Raw genomic sequence first — 27,964 nt, forward strand, 5'->3', positions numbered from 1 at the left:
ATGCTTGGGGTGCTTGCTGCTACAATCCCTCAGTGTAGAAGCTGCCAGATCCTGGGTTATCCTGATTGTGTTTCCACAATATTTAAATTTTTTCTTCCTGGCTGCTTGTAATATTCTCTCCTTAATCTGGGAATTCCAGAACCTGGCTATAATATTCCTAGGAGTTTTCTTTTTGGGATCTTTTTCAGCAGGTGATTGGTGGATTCTTTCAACCTCTATTTTGCCCTCTGGTTCTAAAACATCAGGGCAGTTTTCTTTGAGAACTTCCTGGAGGATGATTTCTAGGTTCTTACTTTGATCATAGCTTTCAGGTAGCCCAATAATTTTTAAATTATCTCTCCTGGATCTATTTTCCAGGTCATTGGTTTTTCCCATGAGATATTTCACATTGCCTTCTATTCTTTCATTTGTTTGGATCTGTTTAACAGCATCTTGATTTCTCATAAAGTCATTAGCTTCCCTTTGCTCCATTCTAATTCTGAAGCAATGATTCTCCTCATTGAGCTTTTGAGATTCTTTTTCCATATGGAAAATTTGGCTTTTTAAGGCATTCTTCTCCTCATTGCCTTTTTGAGCCTCTTTTGCCATTTGAGTTAGTCTATTTTTTAAGGTAGTATTTTCCTCAGTCAGGCTGTTGACTCTCATTTCATAATTTTCTTGCATTGTTCTTATTTCTCTTCCCAATTTTTCCTCCACTTCTCTTATCTGCTTCTTAAGGTCCTCTATGGCCTGTAACTAGCTCGTATTTTCCTTTGAAGCTTTTGGTTCAGGAGTTCTGACTTCACTGTCTTCCTCCTGTTCCATGCTTTGCTCCTTTTTGTCCCCAAAATAGGAGTCTAATGTTGGAGTCTTTTGTTTGCTTTGTTTCCTTTGCCTGGTCATGTCACCCCCCAGTCACTTGACCCTTGGGTTTTTTTGCCACAGTAGGACTCTGCCACCAGACAGGGGAGCTTTTGTCCCAAATGCTGGGGTTTTCTCAGCTGCCAGAGGTATTAGATGGGTGCCCTCTCTGAAGCCTCCACATGCTCTGGCAAGCTGGTCACACACCCCAGGACCTCCACCCTAGACTGCAATCCAGATCCAAGCAGGTTAAAGCAAGAGCAATTACCCCTCAGACTGGTCACTTGGTCCCCCTACACTCTGCAGGCCAGGAGCTGAAGCTGCCACGTGGCACTGGTTGGCTGTGCCTGTGTCTCAGTGGCTTCTTGCCCTGGGGGCAAAAGCCATGGACTCCCACTTACTGGGTCCCAAAGTCCAGACTGCACTGTCCTCTCACTTTGTCCTTTGTATCTATGTGTTGATAAATCTGGAAACAGCCACAGCTGCTGCTGATCTGGAGTCCCTCTGGCCACGCCTGGTCAGGCCCACCCTGGGGCTAAAGCCTCGGCATGGGGCTGGGCTCGGCTCCCAGAGTGCTGCGGCCGCTTGCTGCCAGCCTGCCAGGCTGTCCTCAGCGGGAAGTTAGCTTCTCTGTGTTATTTTGTGTGTTCTGCAGCTCCAAAGTTTGTTTAGAGTCCCCTTTTACATGGATTGGGAAGGTGGAAGCCAGAGCCCAGCGGAGGTCCTGCTTCTACCAATGATTCTGTTTTTATGAGAGAGTCAAATGCCGAGAAGATAAAGGGTTTCAAAACAGGATCCCAGACTCCTCCAGGGATTAGTTCCAAATAGTCCAAATGTGTCAAATCTTCTGAGCCTACATTTTCAGGGAGGCCTCCATGTTTGAAGTGGGTAATGATGAACTGGAAGCACCAAGAGCTGCAGAATCATTAAAAATTCAACTAAGCTCAGTCCATTTATCTTTGGGAAGTATTCAGATCCTTAAGTGTTTCAACAAGGTGGGTGGCAGGGGTGGTCGGTCTTGACCCTTGATTGAGGGTTGAGCCTTGGAAATCTGGGAAATTCATTTGATCTCAGAATCTCAGAGTAGGAAAGGACCTCTAGCCCAACAAGTTCCTGAGTAAGGATCCTCTCTACAATATAGAAACAACAATAGCAATAATATTAGCTAGCATTTTAATAGTTTTGAAGTTTGCAAAGAACTTTACATGTGTTAACTCTTTTGACCCTCACAACAACTGGGTGAGGTGAGTGTTGTTGCTATCCCTAGTTTACAGATAAGGAAACTGAGGCTAAGAGAGATTAGCGACTTGCCCAGGAGCATATGAGTGGCACACAGGCACACATAAGTGTCTTAATGACTCCTGGTTCCCACCTCCATCCTCTGGGCCATCTAGATGCCTCAGCATCCTGGACCACCGGTCTTCCAACCTTCGTGTCCAGAATATTGAAGTGGAAGGACTGACTAATGGAGATGTCTGATTTGGCTGTTGAACTCTGTTTCTACCACTAGGGAGACTGGGAGGCGGGTCTTGGCTGCCCTGCTCTTAGCCTAGTGGAGGAGGGCGAGGCAGGTTTGGGAACAGCAGGCTGAAGGATCACCCCTTCACTCTCTTATCTCTAAGGGAGGTGATTGGGCTAGAATTCTCTAGGGGTACAATGCTCTTTTAGGGGCTGGAAAGAAAAGCCACTTTTCCTGCTTGCTCTGGGTGGGATGTTAGCTTAGTCTGGCCAGCTTAGCCCCTTCCCTCCAGATGTTAGTTACACAAAAGACAATCATGGAGGGCAAACAGTCATATTTACCCAAGCAAACAGCAAAACAGAAACAGGAGAAGTTCTATAGATTAGTGAAGACAACAGAATACCCAAGAGAAAAGAAAACCTTCCTTTTGGGAACAGTTAAGGAGAACAGTCTCACCAGGTGTGTTCACTCTTAGGCTCTGGGGTAGTAGGTGCTGGGAGTCAAGGTATGTGTCGGGGGTGGAGGGGAGGCATCTCCACATCTCTCTGGCTCCCTGGGATGGCATTAGCTGTTCCCAGGTTTGTACCTTGCTTCTCACGTCTCGCCTCAGGTTCTAAACACTGAGCATCCTAGCTGCAAGAATCACAGGGAACAGGGAGCCGCCCGAAGTTACCTGGGCGGGGGGAGGGCGGGAGAGGCAGCCCATCGCCTTTGGATTAGCTTGGATCTCAATGTTTCCTCTGACATCCAGCCTCAGTCCTTTGCCCCTGGCTCTGCCCTATGGGGCCAGACAGAATAGACCTTAATGCCTCTTTCTGAATATCGCCCTTCGGATACCTGAAGACAGTTATCCTATCTCCCCCTCCCCCCACCCTTCTCCATATAAAATAGGTTCACTTCCTACAGATTGGCATATGGCTTGATTTGGATGACCTTCAGCATCTTGGATGCCCTCAGAACGTCCCCAAGGTCCCTTCTCTGCCTTCCATGAACTAAATCCTCCTCCTCCCACCTCTTCTGGTCCTCATCCAGACTGGAATGCTCACTGTCCTCATTCCGCACCCCTCCCCCAAATCCTTTTTCATCCTTCAGGGCTCAGCTTGTGAAGCTCCTTCTCTGCTGAGCCTTCCCCATCACTTCTGATTGATCCCAATTCAGTCCAGCCAACAATAGTGCCTGCTCTCTGTCAGCTACTATCCAAACTGCTAGAAATAGAGAGACAAAAATGCTGCCCCTCCCCCTTTCCATGGGGGGGGGGAGCCGAAATGGCTGCTTTTACTAGGGTCTCTGAAACCCTGGGGTCTAACACATAGTAGGCGCTTAGTAAACAGCTGCTGACTTGAATGAAATGCCAGCTAATTAAGGTGCTAGATGTAATAAATGAAGACAAACAAACAAAACAGGGAACAGTTTAATCTCCTAGTCATAAATGCATGGAGACAGATGGTGTTGGTTCACAGAGCTGTGAAGTTTTTAGCTCAAAGGGAGACGTAATATCCATTCTAGGATGAAAACCTGGCTTGAAATTCAAGGAGGAAAGTGGACTTGTCATCAATGGGGAAGGGCAGGTAAGAGAATAACCATCCTGTTAACCTTGTTACAGTTGGAGTAACATTCAACAGACAGCCCAGTACCCATAGGAATGAAATGCCAGGAGGGGAACGCTTTCAGAGCTTGGCCTCTGCTACTTTGTGTAGGGAGTTGGCAGAAAAAAGGAATTGCTGGCCATGGAGGCAGTGCCCCACACTCAGTCAGAGCCAGGGCCTCTTCTTTGGCATCCTCTCCATTCTGATACCACCTCCTCCCACATCTTCTGGAAACGTCCATGTTTGGGGCCACCCCAGCCAATGTCTGCCTGCAACATCAGACCTAGGAAAGCAACCAGATATTCTAGAGTGAGAACCCACCTTCCTCCCTGAAAGCTAGGACCGTGGCCTGCCTCATTCAAGTGCCTTGCTATGATAGAGAAGGTAGGGATGAAGCTAGGTAGCAATGTGAATAGAACACTGGTCTTGCAGACAGGAAGAGCTGAGTTCCAATCTTGCCTCAGACACTTACTGACTGTTGAATGTAACCCATGGTTAACCTCAATTTCCTCAGATAACACAATGATGAAGATGATTGTGATGGTGATGATGATGATGATGGTGATGATGATGGTGGTGGTGGTGACAATGTACTGGGAGGAGGGACTAAGAACTAGTGAAGCTAAGTCCAAGGGCAGCTTCTCCCAGGACTTTCACTGACCTCCCTTCCTTTTCCTGTTATGACCTAAAGACCATCACACAGAAGATCTAGCAATCTCCCTGGTTATAAAGTTTCAATGATTCTCCACCCCTCCACACCTCAAGCCTTCCAGAGTTGAATTAAGGGAAGGTGGGTGGTGCAATGGATAGAGAGCCAGGTCTGGAGTCAGGAAGACCTGAGTTCACACCTTACCTCAGAAGCTAGCTCTGTGACCCTGGGCAAGTCACTTAACCCCTGTTTGCTTCAGTTTCCTCATCTATAAAATGGGGATAATCATGGCACCTACCTCCCAGGGTGTGAGAATCAAAAGGGATGATATTTGTAAAGGGCTTAGCAGAGTGCTCACACACAGTAAGTGCTACGTAAATGTTAGCTATTACTAAGATGAGCCATACACGGTGCAGGTTTTTGTTCATCACATTACATTACCACTTTAGTAAAATCTCCTTTAATTCCTGAAATGGCTGGAAAGGACTCAGACAGCTAAACATAGCTTGAAAAGTGTCATTGAGAATTTTGATGATGGAGGGAAAAAAAAAGACAGAGATTTAGGGTTTCAATCTATGCCTTGGCATCTTTAGACTTTCTAGTGGATCACCACAGGGAAAAGCGAGGCTGGCACAGCCTTGGACTGACCTCTGGAGATGATCGTTCACTACAGAGATGAGGTTCATTTCCAGGCCTTGGGGGTAGCTATTTAAGCCTGGGGGTGTCTGGGAGTGGGGCTAGAAGGGAGGGGCCAGCCCCCGAGGCTGCTCACAGAGCTTGGGAATTCAGCAAACAAGAGAAAAGGAAAAAGGCACCCCCCATACTGGGATAGGGGGTTTGAATCTACAATGCCATCGGTGTTGGACACTGCTCCCTCTCCCAGTGCAGATGGACATCTACTCAACAACTTCTGGTCAGAGAGAATTGTATGGAACCTTGAGAAGCAAAATAAGTTTGGCCAATGTCACACAGCCAGTCTGGGCAAAAGCAGGGCTGAATTCCAGTCTTCTGACTCCCAGGACAGCTCTCTCTGTGTGATGGCAATCTGTTCTCTCTTTGTGTAAATATGTAATATAATCTATATGCTACTAATCATTTAGCAAGCAAGTAAAAATGTTGCAGACATGTACGTGTGGGTGTATGCTAACAGAAACATTTCTTGCTTTGATGGAAATATTCTATCCACAGATAAGTTTTTGTGTTTACATTAAACACCTATGATCTTAGCTCACAGAGGACTGAAGTCACTCTTTGGGGCTATAATTTGCTCCCCAAATCATGATTGAATGTACTGGCATTTTCAAACTTGGCAGGTCTCTGGATGCCTCCCTTCAAGAGTTGAGTAGAAAATAGAAAATGGATTGCCCAGTGTATGGGAAGGGATTGGTTTCCAATCCTGCCCCTGATATTCAGGTAACCAATGGGACTTTTTTATACTATGGTTTCTCCAGCCGTAAATGAGGGGGTGCCAGAGCTGTCCTTGCTTCCCCCTCTGGTTCTTCTGAGTGAGATCCCTTTTGATCTAATGTCCTGTGAAATGACTCTATGAAAAGTTCTGCCTCCATTCTCTCCAGCTTGCCCAGGAGGGAATCTCTATTCTCCTAAGCTGGGTAGGGAAGAAATGGTCCCCACAATTCTTCCTGGTCTCGACTATCTGGGAAACTGGATCCAGACAGCTCACCAAGCATCTGAGATGCTCCGGGATGTGTAATAACAGCAAGAGTAGAGAGCTCATCTTGACTACTTGCCAGCCGCCTCTGACGCCCTTTCCTGGCCCAGGTCCCAGGCCTCACATTGGGACTGAGAGATAGAGGCAATCACCCTGTGTCCAGGCAGCTCTCCTTATATGTGCAAACTTCCTTTGGGTGGCCTCCCTATCTCCAATCTGCATGGAGGGTTTCCAAAGGCTTGGTGGACAGTCTGTTACAATATTTTATCCACCATAACTGTAGTGGACAGAGAGCTGGACTGGGAGTCAGGAAGACCTGTATTCTAGTCCTATCTCTGACCCTGTATCAGCAAGCACCCCAGCATCCCCAGAGTGGCTGCCAACACAGGTTCTTAGATCTGCTTTGTTAAAGGAAAGCAACTCAAAATGGGTTAACAAGCTTACTTTAATCAGTCAAATATGTATAGTTTACCTAGTTCAGGGGAAAAAGGTCAGCACCCCAAACTTCAGAGTATACAGACAGAATTATCAAGAGAGAGAAACAGATCAAGTAGACAGGTGTCCAAACTGTCCAACCATTACATCCATACCAAATCAACATCTGGGTTTTTCAAAGGGGGGGGGGCTCTCAACAACAGCTTCCCAGAGTCTCATCTGGTCAAATCACAGAACACTTCTCAAAGTGAGCCCCAATGCAAAGCCTCACATCAGGGATTATATAGCCTTCTCCTGGGTCAGAGAATGTAACCACCCTCTTGACCCACTGCCCAATCACACAGCATCAAGGTCTGGGCATTCCTGAAAACCAAGCCTCCTGCCACAGGCTCCATGTGACCATATTCAGCCTATTAGGAGGCAGAGTACATTTTCAAATCAAGGAAGGTTCTCAGTCTCTAAAGCCTATCAAAGGGCCTAGGGACAGGGAAGATCTTTAAATTTACATTTCCATTACAGACCCCTGCTGACCCTGTGACCCTACTAAGCCACTTTCCATTTTTGCTACTCGTGCAGAGCAGGGACTAACCTGAATAAGTTAAGGGAGTTCCCTCCCTATACTGAAGAAAGCATAGGTGCCATTATCCCCAGTCGCACCCATCTCACCGGGATCCAACAGATAAATCTGTAAGGCACTCTGCAAACTTGAGAGTCCTCTAACAATGTGAGCTTATTAATAATTTAGTGAAGATTTATCAGGACTACTAACAAGAACTGGCATTTCAAAGGAAGCACTGTTACCTTCATGCTCACTCTGGAATCAGAAATCTCTTTCTATTACTCCCATGTAATATTGATAAAGTATTTGCCTCCCAACAGCCAAGTGCAGTAGGTAGTGCAATCTTACCAAGGAGAAAGTGGGGAGAGCTCTTCCCAGTTCACAGGGCTAGAAAGAGCAGGAAGTGGAATTGGAATCCAGAAGTCACATGAACTTTCTACCACACCCTAGCTGCTTTCTGTGGCTGAACACAACACTACCAATCCAACTGAATAAAATTACAGTTCCTTGTATTTGCATAATATTTACCTCTCATTAGCTATAAAGCACTTTATAGATGTTTGTACTCTTTTTAAAGGCCTAATTAATTTTCACAGATCCCCCACGACTCAAAGAGGAGAAGGGTAGTAGCATTCCTAATTAAAAAGGAGGTGACTGCATCTGGTCTGGAGTTACCTTGGATATTAAAAGAACTTGGAATAAAACCCAGTAATCTGTGCTGACTCGTTGGCCCAAGTAGTCTCCTTATTAAAGAGGAGAAAACAGGCACAATCTTTTGCCATTGTCCTTTTAAATGTAAATGTAACAAAATTAATGAGATATAAAGTTGAATGGGCAGAGCAGGGCAAGAGTTCTACTGAATTTGAACTTGACTGAGTGGGCAGTGGGGAGCCATCATAGGTCCTTGGGGGAGGATGACTTCATGAAGTAAAACTATTTGTAGGACCTTTATGGGATTTAGAACAGGAGGACCTCAGGCATCCAGGAGCCTCACACCCTCAATTTCAAGGTGAAAAAACTGAGGCCCAGGGGCTGTGATTTATCCAAGGTCACACAGGGAATGAGTAGCTGAATCAGGATTTGACTTGACATATCCATTTCTTTCTAGTCCATATTTTGAAAATGAATGAAGTTATTTGTGCTTTTTAGATTCTCCCTGGACCTTGAGTTCATGCCAGCTGAAGGGCAGTTAGTGAAATCAAAGCTGGTTAGTCTAAAGAGAAGACAAGAGGGAGGGCAAAGAAGATCATGGTATAGTGGAGTCAGGAAGATCTGAGTTCAAATTCTTCCTCAGACACTTTGTATGTGACCCTGAACAGGTTATTTAACCTCTGTGGGTGTCAATTTGAGAAACAAACCATGCCATATTGAGTGAAAACCAAAACCAACTAACCCTAACCTCATACCACTCCAGACCTCATCTGTGAAATGGGCCACTTGAGAAAGCTGTTTTGGGAAGCCCCTTCCAGCTCTAGCTGAGTAGCTCTTGTCAACACCCTGGAGATGACTCATGGACCCCCAATATTTCAGAGGAGAGTAGAGTGGCTGTAGTGTCCCATATCCTTCATATCTCTTTTTAAAATTACTTTCCTACATCTGATGTATTTGAAGCCCTGGGCTTGGAGCCTGGGATGAATTTGAATGACAGTGATACACTTTCTGGTGCATTTCTATTAACATAGCTGTGCAGCAATTTCCTCACTTAAGGTGGCTTACCTATAGAGTAGAGAAAGACATAAGTCCACCCCTCCCCTCCCCTTTAGCAATTCACAAATCTACTTTTGCCCAAAGGCCCTAATCTTGCCCAACCCTGTTGGCAACCTGGTGGAGGGTTAAGAGGAAGAAATCACTTGACTGAAATTCAGCATGTCTTTACCTCTCTTATGGAAATGGATTACCACAGATACCTATAAAACCCCCCACGTATCTGATCACTGGGTCATGCATGGGGCCCAATGCATGTCTGGCTAGGCTTAGGGGTCCCAAAGGACAGCACTGGTACCTGCTATGCCTTAGACAACTCAAGTGGGAAGAGTGAGGGACTTGGGAGTCAGAGGAGACCCCACGTGCCACTACACAAGGTCTCCTCATTGGTAAAGTGGGGGCTGGAGAGGACTAGATGTTCAGTCAGTTCGTGGTCCTTTGTGCTTGATGAGGACCAAAATGACACCACTTTGTTGGGGTCAGGTACAGTGTGCCAACTGAACAGGCCCGTATAAGCCTTGTGTGGAATGAAGTGTCGTTTCTCACGTGAACTATTTGCTAAAGTACTAGAAGCCTTTAGGCCCCAGTTTCCAGCTACCAGAAGTCGGGGGATCTTGGGGAAAACCAAACTCTGGAAATCCCCTGTCACCCCACCTGCCAAATAAGGGAATGCACAACCAATCAATTTAAAAGATTACGTGAGGAAGGGGAGGGCTGCGGTTTTCCTGCGGTTTTCGCTATATAACCCAGCTTTGGCTTCTGTATGGCGGCCTCCTCTCTCTGGACTTCCCAGTGACAGGACTGCCCACTTCTCTTCAATAAAACTTCCTGTTCTCACCTTGAGACGTCTCCGAGTAGTCAATCTGGGGCAGGGTCTCTGTAGCCCACACAGCCTGAAGGCTCTACCACAGGTCCGGCACAAGCAATCCATGTGAACGAACGTTTGGAGTGGAGATATCTCTAACCTCCTACATGTCATGTTTCTTTTGAGCTACTGTAGTTCTGTTTTCTCTCATAGAGCACAGGGACTTGGTTGTTTTATCAAAATTAATTTATTCTTATTTTTCAACATTTACTTCTTTAGGATTTTGAGTTTTAAATTTTCTCCCCCTTTTTTTTTCCTCCCCTCTCCCCAAGATGGTATGCAATCTGACATAGGCTATACATGTACAGTCATATTAAACACAGTTCCACATTAGTCATGTTATAAAGAATTAGAACCAAAGGGAAAAACCATGAGAAAGAAGAAACAAACAAACCAAAAAATAGAACATAGTCTGCTTCACTCTGCATTCAGGCTCCATGGTTCTTTCTCTGGATGCGGATGGCATATTCCATCATGAGTCTTTTGGAACTGTCTTAGTTGCTTGCATTGCACAGAGCCTTCTTTGATGCGGGCATGCTATGCTGGGCAGTCCTGTGCCAGTGTCTCCCATGTCAGGCAATCAATCTCAAAGTTCTTCAGAGTGTAGTGGCAAGCACCCCAGTGTCCCCAGGGTGCCTGCTCACACAGGTTCTTGGATCTGCTTTGTTAAAGGAAAGCAACTCAAAATGGGTTAACAAGCTTACTTTAATCAGTCAGACATATATTGTTTACCTTGTTCAGGAGAAAAGGTCAGCACCCTGAACCTCAAAGCATACAGGCAGAATTATCAAGACAGAAACATCAAGTAGACAGCTTTCCAAACTGTCCAACCATTACATACATACCCAGTCAACATCTGGGTTTCCACATTCTGGGTTTTTCAAAGCCGGGGGACTCTCAACAACGGCTTCCCAGAATTCAGATCAAATCACAGAACACTTCTCAAAGTGAGTCCCAAAAACAAAGCTACACATCAGGGCTTATATAGCCTTCTCCTGGCTCAGAGAATGTAACAACCTTATTGACTCACTGGCCAATCAAGAAGTATCTACTGAAAAACAAGCCTCCCCCACACCAGGCTTCAGGTGCACATTAGCCTAGGGGCAGGGAAGATCTTTAAAATTTACATTCTTATTACAAGAGAGACCTTAAGACTCTCCTTGTATCCCATCTTCTGACCTCTGTGAGTGCTTACCTTGAGTGAAGTCTCCATAAAATAGTCTTTTAGGCAAATGTACTTTTGGCATCAATATGACCAACCCACTGGAGTTGCACTTTCTGCAAGTGAGTTTAAATGCTTGGCAGTTCAGCTCAAGAAAGCACCTCAGTATCTGGTGCCTTATCCTGCTGGGTGGTCTTCAGAATCTTCCTAAGACGATTCAAATGGAAGCGATTCAGTTTCCTGGCCTGGTGCTGGTAGACTATCCAGGTTTCATAGGCATACAACAGTGAGATCCACACCACAGTTCTGTTTGGTAGCATTCTAGTATGTCTTCTCTCCCCCACTCTCCTTTGGAACTTCCCAAACACTGAGCTAACTCTGTGTGTCAATTTCATCATCTACATGTACATCCCTGGAAAGCCGACTGCCAAGGAAAGTGAACTTATGGGCAGCACTAGAAATCTTTCCATTTGCTGTAACCTGTGCTTCCATATATGGATGGTGTGATGCTAGCTGGTGGGGAGCCTGTTTTCTTGGTGTTGTTAGGCCAAAATTAGCACAGGCAGCAGAGGATTGATCCATATTTTGTTGTATCTCAGTTTCAGAGGCTGCATTGGTGTACAATCATCTGCAAACAGAAAACCACGCAGCAACACTTCCTGTACTTTGGTCTTAGCTTGTAGCCTTTTCAAGTTAAATAATTTACCATCAGTGAGGTAGCTGACCTTGAGGCCTCACTGAAGGCATCTGACAACATGGCTGAAAACATCATGCTTCTGAAAAGTACAGGAGCAAGCAGAGAGCCCTGCTCCATCCCACTAGTGACCGAGAAAGCCTGAGAGCAACATCCATCATCAAGAACTGGGGCAAGCATGCTGTCATGAGACTGAAGTACAATTACTGATCAGCTTTTCCAGGCAACCAAATTTTGCCATGATCTACAAGCACTCAAGACAGACAGTATCAAAGGCCATGGTCAAATGGACAGATGTGTACAGACCTCTGTTCTGCTACTGTCACTTTTTCTGGAGTTGTTGGGCAGCAAACCCCACGTTGACTGTTCCTTGGCCCTTTCTGAAGACACGCTGGCTCTTGGGTAGATGACCATCTTCCAGGTGAAGGCTCAGTCTACTGAGGAGGATTCTGGCAAGAATCTTGTCATCAATGATTAAAGAAGAGACCCTTCTGTGATTGTCACAGGACAGCCTATTTCTTTTTTCTTTATCGAGATGGACAGTGGAGTCATTCTTGGACTCCTGGATATCACATCCTTTTGTCAAATAATCTGGAAATTTCAGTCAGCTTTAGTGTGAGCACTGGACCCCCTGCCTTGTAGGATCTCACCTGGGAAAGAAACAGCACCAGGAGCTTTACCACACGAGAGGAGCCTAATGGCATCCAAAACCTCTTTTTTTAGTTGGAAATTCAACTAGAGAGGAACAGACTTTAACCTGAGGTATACAGTCGATGGCTTCAACAATGGTTGATGACAGTCTGTTGAGAACATTATGGAAGTGTTCAGTCCATCTCTTCAGAATCATGTCCTTATCACTAATCACTGTGGCTCTACCAGCACTGAATAGTGAGATGCACCAGAGTTCTTCAGAACCATAAATAACCTTCAGGGCATCATAAAAGCACTTTGGATTGTTACTATCAGCATAAAGCTGAATTTCATCTGCCTTCTCACTGAGGCAAGAATACTGCATCTCTCTCAGCTTGGCTTACATTTTGCTCCTGATGGAATTAGATGCTGCCTTCTTGGAGATGAATGGGCTATCCTGCTGGTCAATCCTGTGGAGTTCTTGTTTTTTGTATCTAGTAGCTTCTGAATTTCCCCATCATTTTCATCAAACCAGTTCTGGTGTTTGTGAGTATTCTGCCCACCAAATCTCTGAAAGGTAACCACTCCTTTTCTGCTACACTGTTGCCAACCATGTGTTGACTCAGCTTTCACTCCAAGTCAGTAACAAAGTGTTCACACATGGAGAAGCTTTCTAATCTGTTGATGTTAAGTCTTGGTTGTCTTGCCTTGGGGAAGCTGCTTTTGTGGAATGCGAATGTTTGGCTTGGAGAGGGTAAGTCTGAGGTCAGTCCAGCACTCTTCGCTATACATCACCTTTGTCACCCTTCCATCCCATCTGTCTTTTCTCCTTGTAATAACTTAGTCTATTAAATACCAATGCTTGCTTCAAGGGGGCACCCACAAAATTTTGTTGCATTTGGGTAAATGGAAGACAGTGTTAGTGATGAGGTCATGAGCTGTGCAAGTCTTCTGTAGTAAGTCACCACTGCAGTTGCTGTTTCTGACTCCAGTCCTCCCAAGGACTCCCTGTTATGTTTGATAATCCGTGCCTACTCTGGCATTAGAGTCGCCCAGAATTACCAGCTGATCTTCTTTCAGTACATTGATGATGAGGGCCTCCAGGTCTTCATAAAAACTTTCTTTGACCTCATCTGGGTTCATCATGGTGAGAACGTAGGCAGTCATGATGGTGGTGTGGTACTTTCCTGTGAGTGGCAATCACATTGTCACGAGTCTGTCCTTCACCTTTTTCGGAGCTTTTTGACTAGATTGGCTTTGATTGTGAAACACACGCCAACTTTACATTGCTCCATATCACTGTGGTCACTCGAGGAAAAACGTGTACCCAGCTCCAATCTGGGTAAGCTGCCTTCATGCACCAGCCTCGGCTCATGCTGGGCAGCTCTTTACTTCTCTTGCAACAGGGGATGTTCATCTTTTTTTTTTTTTAAAGCAATTGTGTTTAAGTAACTTGCTCAAGGTTACACGGCCAGTTATACTGTGTGGTGTTAAGTATCTGGACCCAGAACAGAACTCAGGTCTCCCAACTCTGGGGCCAGTACTCTTACTCACTATGCCACCTGGCCACCCTGGATGTTCATCTTTCAGGCTTACTGGATTTCATGTCATCTATAAGCACATGCACGTTCCATGCACTGATGGTGAGGAGAACCGTCTTTAAAAGGTTTTTGTATATTTTTTTGTGTTTTGACCACAGGGTAGGACCCCCACCTGCCGTGGTAAGCTGGCCAAAGTTAGGCTGGGTGAAGCAGATGATGTTTAGGTAATCTTTTTTAGTCCCTTCTTCACACCAGGAGGTGACCAGGGTGGTGCTTATAAAAGGCTGCTCAGACACCCAGGGTACTGCCGAATGCCACTGCAGCTTAAGTCTACTGGGGAGATGACCCTCTGGCTTCAGCCAACTGTGTCCAGGGTTGTGGCTGCAGCTCCCAGTGTATCTATACCGACTGCTTCATCACTTGCCTGTCAACACAGGACTTTGAGGTAGGCAAAAATGATAAAATGGTATGGGTGATGTCTTTTGATTCACACATAAATTAGGTTTAAGTGAGGCAGATTTGCCCAAATTTGTTGGCTTCACTCTCTCTTCTAGAATCATCAAAGTCCAGTGGCAAAAAAAAGTTGGAATGACTGACAATGGCCTGGGATACAGTGGATGGCCTTGGCATCTTCAATGTCTAACCAAGCTTTAAGTGCAATAAGAAATGAATATTTCTCTCATATTTAATAAATAAGTATTGTGTTAAGATCAAGGTTTTTCCCCTTTTCTAATTCCTCATCTAGAAACCGAGTGTGGGAAATCTCTCTTAGAGATTTACCCAGGCTGAGATTTAATCAGACAGTAAAAGACACTCTAATTTTAGACTAATGGGTGCATTCCTGCTCATTGTGTTTGCTCAGACAGGTCTGGGAAGATGTGGATCCTCCCTTTGCCAGACAGGTGATATGGAAATTGATGTTTCTTTGACCAAGATTTGGATGACATGAGTCACAGTAACCTAAGATATTCATTTTAATATTGTGGTAACCAATCAGAGCTGACTGCCACCCCTCAGGAACATCTCCTCTTTGAAGGGCATATAAAGTGTGAGCCCACCCCCATTCGGGGTCTTTGGTCTAAGAGCCAAATGGCCATCCTTTTATTAATAACAATAATAACGTGCTGGCCTTATTAAGAAAATGATCAAATTACCCAGAAACTGTCTCTTGAGATTTTTTAATTGTCACAGTGCTCCACGGCACCTGCTTCAGCACCATCATGGTTGCTGGAACAAATTGTTCTATCTGCACATTCCACTGGAAGAAGTCTTCACATGGTTGGGTAAACATGGCTCTAACTTAGGAATGGGTTTGTGGTCTGTCAGTGACCTTTAGCCTGGTTTAGCCTGTCTACCAGGGTGAGGCCACTTCACACGCTACAGTCATGTAGTGGAGTCACAGGTGGGAGTTAGGTGGTAGGCAGACGCCAAAGGGCTCTGTAATGGCAAGCACAGAAGTAGTTCACACCTTGTTTCAGCTACTGAATTAACACCTTGTTTCAGTTCAGGTGCCTTTTGAGCCTTGTATCAAGTCTATAAAGAAACAGAACATGTGAACCCCACAACTTGTGAACCCTAGAACTCATGAACTTCAGCAAAAGGAAGGGGAGGAGCTAATGACCATATATAAGGAGAGGCCCAGGGCTTGAGATGGCAGAACTGATAAGAAGACTCTTGTGGTGGCAGAGTTTATGGAGAAAACTTGTGGTATCCGAGAAAACTTGTGGTATCCTGGCCCTCTGTCTTTTCTGTCTGTGTTGATGTTTGTTTATGATACTTTGTATAGAAGTCCTGGGACCTTACTGGAAGCCCTGAAAGAGGATTTTCTGGTTGTATGTTCACAGAAGTCCTGCAGGAGGGTTTTGGAGGTCCTGGGACTTTACTGATGATTTGTGCTGACCTCTTGGACCTTGCTTGTGGGTCTTTGTTGATTTCTATGTTGATGATTTGTGTTGAGTTCTCAGACCTTGTTGGTGTGTCTGAGTTGATTTCACAGGCAGATAGTGAATTGGTGATGGTGCCAGCCATGTGTATGAATATTATTGTGGCTCTGTCAAGCTTTGTCTTCCCAGAAACAGGAACTGTGAAGGACTGGAGGTAGACTGGGTACTATGAACTTCAATATGGAATGGGAACTGGATGAAGAACTGGACAAGGAACTGGGAGCTGCCTGCCTTTGAACCCAGGTGACAGTTGGATCTGGGACCATGGAAGAGGACCCATGGAAGCAGAGAGCCAGCCTCAAGTCAAACTGAAAGAAGACTTTACTTGAATACTGTGTAGTGACTGAGAAGATTATGGTTTACTGTGACCTAGGGATGGAGGACTTTGACTTTTGTACTTTGTGATTGACTAAATGAATGTACTTTATTTAAAACCATGTGACCCCTTTGGTGAAAACTATGTGGCCATTTTAGTGATAAATTGTTGAGTTGTAACATTGTGAATGCTGTACTTTGATTTTCTGTGAATGTTTTGCTTTGATTTGTTATTGAATAGAGAGTTCAATACACTGCACAATCAGAACCTTGAAAAGCTGTTCACAGCAGCAGTCCTCTGGAAAGCTGCTCGCACTTGGCTTCATAGTTCTGCAGCTCTCACCCTAGAGATACTATTCTTCCTTGAACACCTGTATACCCAAGATGCTCAGTAGGCTCCTTTTCAACCACAAACTTGGTGGATGAAATCATCGTACTTTGCTAATTTATTTTTTGCTATAATGGTAGAAGATGCGCCTAATTGGGGAACAAAAATTTTTGTGAATTGTGTGTGTTCCAGGTCCATATTGTGTTTCATTGATCTTATTTTAAAATTTAGACCTGAGGCTATGGGTTAGACACACAAAAAGTATTGTAGCCACCTGTCTTTGGGTTGGAGGCCCATGGCAGCTGCAGTTCTGCAGATGGTAAAAGCAAAGTGGAGAATTAGCATGGCAGAGTGGAATGAACACTGGATTTGGAGTCAGAAGATCTGGCTTCAGATCCTGGCTCTGCTACTTAATTACTGTGTGACTTTAGGCAGCCTTCATCCAGAAAATTATGGGGTTGGGCTAGATGGCCTCTCGCATCCTTCCCAATCCTAAAGCTGTGATTCTCTGAAACAGCAGAGCCTAGAACACATGGGGGACAATGGTGATCTGCATAGCTCAGAAGAATTCATCAGCTCTCCAGGGAAGCTGAGTAGGTGACCTCAGAGTCAGGGGAGGCCCTCAGTACTAGGGTCCTTCGCTGCTCTGGCTGTGCATACTTCCCATGTGTCCTGTTCCTTCTTCTGTGCATATGCCCTGACTACATGTTCCCTCTCTTAGGGGATGTAGGAATATGGAAAAGTGCCTCTTTATAGGGATGGGCTGGGGGAGATATGGTTTTTCCTTGGACTTTACTTTCCTAGGCTGTACTGTTTAATTAAATGCCTTCTGTTCCGAATTAGTGTGTCCTCTGGGTTAGTCTGCCAGAAGGGAAACTGGTGTGGTCTTAGGAGCTATAATTTTGAGTAGATGTTCACCCACATATGCCTTGGAGTTGGGGGAGCTCTTATTTGAGGGGAGCTGAGGTATATACTCAATTTTGCCCTAGCTTAATACTACGATCTTCTGCAAAGGACAGACCATTTCTGGGGGTTCCTTTTCAGTGTCTATGGCAGTGAAATGCTTTGACAACAGAATGTTAGGTTTATATTCCTTTAATAACTGGACCTGCTCATTATTTGCAAAATACCTTAGTCACTTTCTCATTTGATCCTCAAATAACCCTATGGACTAATTAGCAGAGGTATTATTCTTCCCCTTTTATAGACAGGGAAACCAAGGCTTAAAAGGTGAGATCACTTCCCCAGGGCCACACATCAAGAACCTAAGAGAGGATGGGGAGGAATCCAGCTCTACCAGTCTTGAAACTCACTCTCCACTCTCACTTTATGCCAAAGAAACTGAGGCCCAGGGAGTGTGCTGCTAGCCCACGGTCAAACAGATAATACACATCAAAGGCAACATTTTAGATTCCTAGGATCACAGATCTTGTTCTGGCCTGTTAAGAGGCTTCCAGGAGCCTGTGAACTTGGATGGGGGAAAATTATATCTTTATCTTCACTACTCTTAAATTGAAATTTATCATTTCCTTCGAATATGGAGGAAATAAAACCTGTCAGAGCCTTCATGAACCAGAAGCCACAATAAGAAAAAGCTGATATTGACCACTATTGGCAAACTTCAGATTCTGGGAGTGGCCTAACCTCTCCAGTAGAATTATCTGTCTTAGCTCTTTTCATCTCACATGATCAAACTAACTACACTCCCTTCCTCCCCCATTATCTGAGTGACGCCATAAGGCAAAAGAAACCCTACTGATGGGAGTCACCAATGTGACCAGGCAGCCAAAGAAGCCAAGGAGGATCTCTCAGGAATCAATAAGAGGGGCAGACTATCCTAGACTATGGAAGCAACAGTCCTACTGTGGGCTGACAGTTATCCGAAGTATCATGTTCAGTTTCTGGAGCCACATTGTGAGTTACTGGCTAACTGGAGAGCAACCAGGCCTGGTGGGAGGACTAGGGAGCACCTGATTCAATTTCAGATACAATATGGAAACACCTACTGTGGGCCAGGTGTACAAAGATGGGATTTAAACAGCTCACCTGCCCTCAAGTTTACATTGTATCTGAGAGAAAGCAAATGTATGTATAGAAGTAAACAAAACAAATGCCAAGAAAATACAAAGTCATTGTGGGGGAAGCCCTCTTCCCATTCATTTTTTTTTTTTAAGCAATCGGGGTTAAGTAACTTGCTTAAGGTTACACGGCCAGTTATTTCTGGTTGTGGTGCTGAGTATCTGAGCCCGAATTTGATCCAGGTCATCCCGACACTGGAGCCGGTGCTCTTACTCGCTGAGTCACCTGGCCGCCCCTTCCCATTCATTTTTAACAACATGACCAGCCATCGGTCTTTTTTAGTCAAATGTTTCCTCATGACTCCACAAGTCTTCTCGCACATAGGTATTCCTTGAAACATCCATCATGCTTCTCCACTGCCCCTTGGGTCACTCCTCACCTTGAATCCTTGGAGACTGGAATTCCAAGATTCACAACCATGTCATTGTATCTCCATGACAACATTTATCTTGAAAAGATCAATTTCTGCTTGTTAAAAGGCTGGTGCAATGCCCCAAAGGAAATTCAGGCTGCTCTCTTCCTCCCATCTCATTTTGGGCCTGATTCTTTTCCCAGGAGCTTGGACATGGAGGTAGCAACTCCACGGTTTGGCCATTGAGCTCTGTGTCATTGCCTGGACAGTGGGCAATCCCAGGTCAGAAGAGGGGCTCTCAAACCCCTAGGAGCCCCGAATGATGAAACTATTTTCATAATGACACTAGGAGGTGTTTCCATTTTTAATACTACTCCTCTAATCTTTAGGTGGTCCTCAATGACCTTCATGAGCATAGAGTTAGATGAGGTGGAGAGGACATGGTAATTGTCTCGTGTCATGTGGAACAGGGATCAGAATTGGCCTGCTTAGTCCTAAAGGGCAGAAGAGGGGGCATGGACAGGACAAAAGACTGACTTGAGTCTTGTAAGGAAAAAATGAGTAATGTAACAGATAACCCAAAGTGTGCCCTGAATGCTGCCCCCCACTCATCCTCTGGCTCCTGTGGACAGTTGCTACCCTCAGGGGCTGACACCAAAGAGGTCACTGCTCAAAGTCACAAATTCAGAGAGGAAAACCTTTATTTCATAGTACAGAAAATGGTAATTAGCAGTCATGTTAGGTCCTAAGCTTCCCTTCAAAGGTGCGGCCATTGGGGCATCTTTCCTGGGCAATCTCTCCCTTCCAGGGTCTTACTCAGTTCCTCCCTGATCTGTACTGCCACTCCCAGTCTTAGGACCCATCTTTCCCTTGCTCTGCCCCCAAGGCAAACATGATCAGGGTTTCTGAAGAACAATTCCCTCCAGGATAGACAAGTGGTCTGGGTAATTCAGTGTAACAGCTATAGCTGTGGAAGTCTAGGTATCTCCTTTCCCTCTCCCTCTCTCCCCACTATCTGTCTTTTTATAACTTTCTCTGAGAGACAGCACTCAGGAAATCTCTCTCCAGAAAGTCCAGAAGGGTTCTAAACTCCTGGTACTGATTCTAATGCTGTTCAGTCATTTTTTTCAGTTGTGTTTGACTCTGTGACCCCATTTGGGGTTTTCTTGGCAGAGATACTGGAACGGTTTTCCATTTCCTTTTCTAGCTCATTTTATAGGTGAGGAAACTGACACAAAAAGAGTTAAGTGACTTGCCCAGGATCACACAACTAGTAATTGTCTGAAGTTGGGTTTGAACTTCATCTTCCTGACCCCAAGTCTAGGGCTTTGTCCATGGTGCCACCCACCTGCCTTGACATTGCGTTTGCTCAGCAGACAACTCCCAAGACTGGCACTTCTCAGGACATTCACATTCTCTGCTTAGGTTAGATTTGGGGATCACGTTGCCTAGTAATTAAACAATTCCTCTTCTTCTACATTGGAGGGAAGGGAATAAGCAATTGTTAAGCACCAACTATATGCCAGGTACTGTACTAAGCAATTTCCAGATATTATCTCATTTGGTCAGAGAAACAAGGAACCCCAAGGCCTGGGAACCTGCAGAATTATGAAAATGGCCCAAACTGCGGGCCCATGGAAATTCAGACTCAGCTGCAGAATCTCTGTAAAAGCAACGACTCTTCCCCAAAATCCTGCCGACACAGAAATTCTTCCAGAAATCATGGAATTGGGGGGGCAGAGCCAAGATGGCAGCAGAGAAGCAGGAAAACTCCCTGTGCTCCTCCCATAACCACCTCAAATACCTATAAAAATGACTCTAAACAAACTTTAGGGAACCCACAAAGTGATAGAGGGAAATAAACCTCCCACTGAAGACAGCTTAGCAGATGGACAGGAAGGGTTCATTGCAGCACGCTGGGAGCCAAGCCCAGCCCCGAGGTTTTAGCCTCATGTCGGCCCAACCAGGCGCGCTAGAGGGATGTTGGGAGAGTGGATCACCAGTAGCTGTGGAGGTTTCCAGAATTATCAACCCATAAATGCCAAAGAAAAAGTGAGAAGTCAGTGGACTTTGGGAACAGGGGGTCCAGGAGTGTGGTCTGGCCTCTGCCCCTGGAGGGAGAGGCGGCTGAGGTGCAGCAGCTGCAGCCACATGGCTGTTACAGAGCTCCTGGCCTGCAGATTGTAGGGGGACCAAGCAACCATTCTGAGGGGTAATCACTCTTGCTTTAACCTGCTTGGATATGGATAGCTGTCTAGGGTGGAGGTCCTGGGGTATGTGACCAGTGAGCCAGAGAACGTGGAGGCTTCAGACAGGGCAGCCAACTAATAGCTCTGGCAGCTGAGAAAACCCCGATGATTTGGAACAAAGCTTCCCCCTCTGGTAGCAGAGTTCTACTGTGGCAAAAAGCCCAAAAGTCAAGTAACTGAGTGGCAACATGAGCAAGCAAAGCAAGCACAGCAATCTGACTTTGGATTTCTTTTTTGGGGACAAAAAGGATCAAAGCATTGGAACAGGAGGAAGACAACAAAGTCAGAACTCCTGCACTAAAAGCTTCCAAGAAAAATATGAACTGATTAGAAGCCATAGAGGAGCTTAAGAAGAATTTTGAAAACCAAATAAGAGAACTGGAGGAAAAATTGGGAAGAGAAATGAGAATGATGTAAGAAAATCATAAAAAGAGAGTCAACAACCTGATTGAAGAAAATAACACCTTAAAAAATAGACTAACTCAAATGGCAAAAGAGGCTCAAAAAACCAATGAGAAGAAGAATGCCTTAAAAAGCCGAATTTGCCTGATGGAAAAAGAATCTCAAAAGCTCACTGAACAGAACCATTCCTTCAGAATTAGACTGGACCAAATGGAAGCTAGTGACTTTATGAGAAATCAAGATGCTGTTAAACAGATCCAGACAAATGAAAAAATAGAAGGCAATGTGAAATATCTCATTGGAAAAACCACTGATTTGGAAAACAGATCCAGGCAAGATAATTTAAAAATTATTGGCCATGATCAAAAAAAGAACCTAGAAATCATCCTTCAAGAAATTCTCAAGAAAAATTGCCCTGATGTTTTAGAACCAGAGGGCAAAATAGAGGTTGAAAGAATCCACCCATCACCTCTTGAAAAAAAAACCCCAAAAGAAAACTCTTAGGAATATCATAGCCAGGTTCTGGAGTTCCCAGATCAAGGAGAAAATATTACAAGCAGCCAAGAAGAAACAATGTGAATATTTTGGAAACACAATCAGGATAACACAGGATCTGGTAGCTTCTGCACTGAGGGATTGAAGGGCTTGGAATATGATATTCTGGAGGTCAAAGGAGCTAGAATTAAAACCAAGAATCACCTACCCAGCAATACTGAGTATCATGTTTCAGGGGAAAATATGATTCAATGAAATAGAGGACTTTCAAGCATTCTTGATGAAAAAACAAGAGCTGAATAGAAAATTTGACATTCAGATACAAGAAGCATGAGAAGGTAAACAGGGAAAAGAAATCATAAGGAACTTATCAAAGTTGAACTATTTGCATTCCGAAATGGAAAAATGATAATTGTAACTTATGAAACTTTTCTCAGTATGAGAATAATTGAAGGGAATATAAATGTATATATCTATATCTATCTATATGTATCTATCTAGTATACATACAAAGATATGCCTACATATATAGGAGGGTATATAGGTGTATGAATACATATATGAGTGTGTGTATATATGTGTACAGGTATACATAGACACAGGGCACAGGATCAACTGAATAGGAAGGGATGATACTTAAAGGTGAAATTGAGAGGTAAGAGAGGAATATAATGGGAGGAAATGGGGAGAGACAGAATGGGGTAAATTATCTCATTTAGAAGAGGTAAGGGAAAACTGTTACAATGGAAGGGAAGAACAAGAAGGCAAAAGGAAATGGGTTAAATTTACTCTCATTGAATTTGGCTCAGAGAGGGAATGACATACCCACTAAATAGGGTATCTCACCCTACAGGATAGTAGAGGGGAAGAGGATGGAGGGGAGGGCAGGCTGGGGGGAGGGAAGTTAGAAGCATACACTTTTGAAAAGGGATAAGGTCAAAGTAGAGAATAGAACAAGTGGGGGGAGGGAGAGGAGGGAGGGTAATATAGTCAGTTTTTCACAATATATCCACCATGGAAATGTTTTGCGTAACTACACGTGTACAACCTATATTGAATTGCCTATCTTCCCAGTGAGGGTGGGTGATGAGGGAGGAAGGGAAAGAATCTGGAATTCAAAGTTTTAAAATAAAATGTTTAAAAATATATATTATTATAATTTTTTTTACATGCAACTCAGAAATAACATGTACAGGCAATGGGGTATAGAGATCCATCTTGCCCTACCGTAAAGTCAGAGAGGGGATGGAGGAGGATATAGGAGAGAGCAGAATGGGGGAGGGGGTATACAGTGGGATCATTGTGTTGGGTTGGTGGGTAGGGGAAAGACAGGGAGAATATCTGTAATTCAAAACCTTGTGAAAATGAATGATGTAAACTAAAAATAAGCATAAAATTTAATTAAAAAAAAAGAGGGGTGGCAAGGTGACACAGTGAATAGAGCACTGTTCTTGGAGTCAGGAGGACCTGAGTTCAAATCTGGCCGGTGACACTTAACACAAAACTAGCTGTGTGACCTTGGGCAAGTTACTTAACCCCAAGTGCCCCTCCAAAAAGAAAAAAAAGGAAATCATGGAATCTCTGCTTGATAGGAAGGAAGTCAGAGGCTTGGAGTGGCTGTCACCTTTTTTAGGGACTTGTAGCTACAAGTCTTGGGCTCAAACCCTGATCCTCTCTGACTGCCTGTGTGACCTTGGATAAAATGTTTCACCTTTCTCAGCTTCAGGAGCTGATGTCGAGAACCACCAAATTGAGGGAGATGATCTCCAGTGAGGTCATCTTTCTCCTTAAACTTACTTGAAGAAAATGGGCCTTCCCCTGAGGCCAGTTAGTCAACAAACATTTATTGAGCTTGGGATACATGGGTCTGGGGTCCTTTGAGCTGCCTGACCCCAGGGGCTTGGTCCCTCTATCCCTCATTTTTTTCTTGAAAAAATTTTTAAAAATTAATTTATTTTTAGTTTTCAACATTCACTTGCATAATATTTGAGTTTAAAATTTTCTCCCCCTCCCCAAGACTGCATGCAATCTGATACAGGCTCTACATATACATTCATATTAAACACATTTTTACATTAGTCATGTTATAAAGAAGAATTAGAACCAATGGGAGGAATCAAGAGGAAAGAAACAAAACAGTAAAAAAAAAAAAAGAGCAAATAGTTTGCTTCTATCTGCATTCAGACTCCATAATTCTTTCTCTGGATATGGATGGCATTTTCCATTATGAGTCTTTTGGAGTTGTCTTAGATCCTTGCATTGCTGAGAAAGAGCTAAGACTATCAAAGTCAGTCATTGCACAATGTGACTGTTACTGTGTACAATGTTCTCCCGGTTCTGCTCACCTCACTCAGCATCAGTTCATATAAGTGTTTCTAGGATTTTCTGAAGTGTGCCTGCTCATCATTCTTATGGAACAATAGTATTCCCTTATATATATATACCACAACTTGTTCAGCCGTTCCCAATGGATGGGCATCCCCTCAATTTCCAATTCTTGGCCACCACAAAAAGAGCTGCTAAAAATATTTTTGTCCATGTGGGTCCTTTTCCCTTTTTGATGATCTCTTGGGATCCAGACTTAGTAGTGGTATTGCTCTATCAAAGGGTATGCAGTTTTATAGCCCTTTGGGCATAGTTCCCAATTGCTCTCCAGAATCATTGGATCAGTTTACCCCCCGTTTTCTTGTTTGCTGTTATTCATTGGTTTATCAAGGAAGTCCTACAAAGGAAATAGAGCCCTCTTCCAAAAGACTCATGATGGAGAATGCTATCTACGCTCAGAGAAAGAACTATGGAGTCTGAAGGCAGATTGAAGCATACTGTTTTCTCTTTTTGTCCCCCTTTGGTTCTGATTCTTCTTTATAACATGGCTAATGTGTGAACAGATTTAATATGATTGCACATGCATAGCCTATATCAGAGTGCATGCTGTCTTGGGGAGGAGAGGGTGGGCAAAAACATTTTGAAAGTTAAAATCTTACAAAGGTGAATGTTGAAAACTATCTTTGCATGTAATTGGAAAAAAAATACTGTTAAATGGGAAAAGAAGAAAAATAGCTCTCCTTTCACTTACGGCTAATATTATATCTTTGAGAGTGTCTATTCCAAGGGCCTATATTTAAAACCCAGCTCTGTTAATTAATGTGTGTCCTTGGGCATGTCCTTTCAACTCCATGGACCTCAGTTTCCTCCTCTGTCAAATGAGGGGTTTGGGTCTCTAAGGCCCCTGTCTGTGATCCTGTAACTAGGCCTTAGTTTCTTCACTAGTAAAAATGGGAGGTATGATGATACTGTGGAGAGAGGCTGGCCCTGGAATCAGAATGACCTGGATCTGCCATAGGACCCAGGGGTGAGCCCGGGCAAGCTGGGTTACCTACCATTCAGTGTCAGAGGTGGCTTTCTGATAAGATGATCCTCCGGTTTCTGATGAGGTGCTGATCTGCATGGGAAGAGGAATTTTCTAACTTGGGAGTTACCTGTGGCAGCAAAATCACAGAAATGGTCCAAAGTAAAGTGGGGGACTGGACTACACTGCACTAGAAGGTCCCAGGGGCCTCTCAAGACCTGCGTTGGCATTTCTCAGCCGCCCTTGCTGAATCCTCCTCCAGAGCACACCCTCTCACCCTGGGTGTCCCTCTTCTCATCTCCCTCCATACTGATTTCCTTGGTGACCTCATCCGTTCCCATGGATTTAAGGACTTGTCTTGCCCCAGCCTCTCTGCTGACCTCCAACCTCCAACCTCTTGAACTGGATGTCCAGTAGACACCTTAAATTCAGCATGTCCAACACAGAGCGCAGCCTTTGTCCCCCTACACCCTCCCTACTTCTGTATCACTGTAGAGGGCTACATACACCATCTTCCCACATCCCTCAGGCTCACAACCTAGGAGTGAGGCTGGATTCTTTATTGTCTTTCACCCCTCCCCCATATCCAAGCTGCCACCTAGGCCTTCAGATTTCACCTTCATAACATTCACCCCCTTATCTCTTCTGATTCTGCCCCCATTCTGGTATAGGCACCTGGGCTATTACAATAGCTGTTGGGAGCAGGGGTCTGTCTGCCTCAGGTCTCTCTCCCCACGCCAGTCTATTTGGCCACCAAAGTGATTTTCCTAAAGCACAGGTTTGACTTCGTCCCTCCTCCCCTCAATAAGCTCCAGTGGCTCCTGACTGTCTCCAGGACCAAATACAAAATGCTGTTTGGCCTTCAAAGCCCTTTACAACCTAGCACTTAGGTTTACACTGCAACCTGAACTCATCAGATTGGTGACTGTGGCCTTCCAGCTGATCTTTGTACAAGACAATCTTTCTCTTAGTTCCAGGCATTCTCTCTCTCCTCAATTCTGCATACTGGCTTCCCTGCCTTCCTTTAAGTCCCCCCTTCTAGAGAAGCCTTCATTCCAGTGCCTTCCCTTGGTTAATTATTCCCTATTTATCCTGTATATTACTTTTTTGCAAGTGGTGTCCCCCATTAAGCTCCCTGAGGGCAGGGATTCTTTTGCCTCTATTTGTATCCCCAACACTTAGAACAGTGCCTGACATATAGCTGGGGTTCACTTGTTGTCTGTGCTCCACCCCCCCCAGAAGCAATGACATCATGGGCTGCTGTCTAGACTCCTGCATTAATCAGATTTATGGGAGGCAGGGCTGTATAAAGCCTTACCCTTTCTTCCAGAGTCCTTGGAGTCCAGCAGCAGGACCTGTCCTGTGGACTGAAGGCCAGGATGCAGTGCACATCTCCTCGATGTCTGAGCAAGCCCTAAGAGATTCAGCGGCTTTCATGGCTGTTGGGACAAATTGCTCTCCTCAGCCATTCTGTTGAAGTAGTCTTCACACCCTCTTGCATGGGTTTCAGGCCCCTTAACCCCGTATAGCTCCTCTGCAGAGAGGGTTGGTCTACCAAGGTGTGGCTGAGGATCCTTCCTCCATAAGATCCTTCATTCCATGAGTCCTTGCCCAAAGTAAATGCTTGTTGACCGATGGATTGATCCTAGGCAACAAAAACTAAAATATAAGCTCAAGTTCTGATGTGCCCAGGAAATGTTTCCACACCCAGCGTTTCCTAAGCCAATAAGATGACAAGTCAGCAAACCACCCCCCAAAACTCCAGAGGTGCTGGACTGAGGTGTCAGTGGGCTCTAACCATAAGACCCTGGGACAAAATCACTCCCAATCAGGGCCTCAGTCTCTTCTTCCGTAATGAGGGGGCCGGGTTGGAAGACCTTTGTGGGCCCTTCTATTTTTCCCACCTAGGAAGGTCACGTCCAGCCCTGCTTTACCTGTGTGCCCTGACCTGGGTGCAGGGCTTCAGGCCCTTCCTCAGCCTTCAGGTCTCTATGCATGGGCTTTGCAGGCCAGCTGGTGGGGGTGGGAGTGGGGGTGGGGCAGGGACGAGATGGGAACCCGGCCCTTCTGCCTCCGTGATCTCTGTTTTCCCCGGGCATCGCGTCTCCGAAGGGGCTTCTCAAAGCCAGGCCAGGAAGGCAGAGGAACCGTAAGCGTGAGTACTGGAGGCCCGGGCCGCTTACAAGAGAGGAAATGATCAGAGTGGGGGAAGTGACGGCCAGAGAGGTGTGTCCGAGGGGGTGGGCGGGGTGTGTGCGCTGCCCGCCCCGACCACCCCCTCCCCCTTCCTGCCCTGCCCTCCCCTCCCCTCCCCTCCCCTCCCCTCCTTGGCGATTGGCCGGCGTCAGAAGGGGCTGGTCGGGCTGCCCGCGGGAAGATGGCTACCCTGAGGGGGCTCGGACAGTCACGTGGCTGCGGTTGCTTCGTCCTCTCCCGCCCAGCCTTAGGGTGACAGTTGCAAAGTGGGGAGCCCCCAGAAAGCTCCTGGGCGGGCTGCCCGAACCTCGAGCGCGTCCCTGCCCGGCTGCCCGAGCCGCACCCCAGGACCTAGGAGCCCTGGAGGAGGCAGCCCCGCCCCAGGCTCTCCCCTGGGCGCTGACCCAGCTCTTTACCCAGCTTCCCCCTGGCTCTGGGGTGGGATTATGCCGCGGCCGTAGAG

The 27,964-nt window shown here is 45.3% G+C and overlaps 2 long non-coding RNA genes across 3 annotated transcripts; both read right to left on the bottom strand.

Moving 5' to 3' along the window:
- Window positions 1-3,696: 3,696 nt before the first annotated feature.
- LOC138172073 (uncharacterized) lies at window positions 3,697-7,658 on the bottom strand. The gene is made up of 2 exons (XR_011171044.1): window positions 7,546-7,658; window positions 3,697-4,168 (listed from the first exon to the last, which is right to left on the bottom strand). It is a non-coding gene; the product is annotated as an uncharacterized lncRNA (long non-coding RNA).
- Window positions 7,659-10,453: 2,795 nt separating this feature from the next.
- On the bottom strand, window positions 10,454-27,482 carry LOC138172161 (uncharacterized). 2 transcript variants are annotated; one of them, XR_011171063.1, is made up of 3 exons: window positions 27,240-27,482; window positions 26,624-26,950; window positions 10,454-25,435 (listed from the first exon to the last, which is right to left on the bottom strand). It is a non-coding gene; the product is annotated as an uncharacterized lncRNA (long non-coding RNA). The 2 variants fall into 2 exon arrangements; XR_011171062.1 differs by having other exon boundaries at window positions 26,624-27,482.
- Window positions 27,483-27,964: the final 482 nt, after the last annotated feature.

Source organism: Petaurus breviceps, unplaced genomic scaffold (genome assembly GCF_028583685.1).
Source record: "Petaurus breviceps papuanus isolate PSGF00001 unplaced genomic scaffold, PetGlider_PUasm1.0 490, whole genome shotgun sequence".
Lineage (NCBI taxonomy): Eukaryota > Metazoa > Chordata > Mammalia > Diprotodontia > Petauridae > Petaurus > Petaurus breviceps.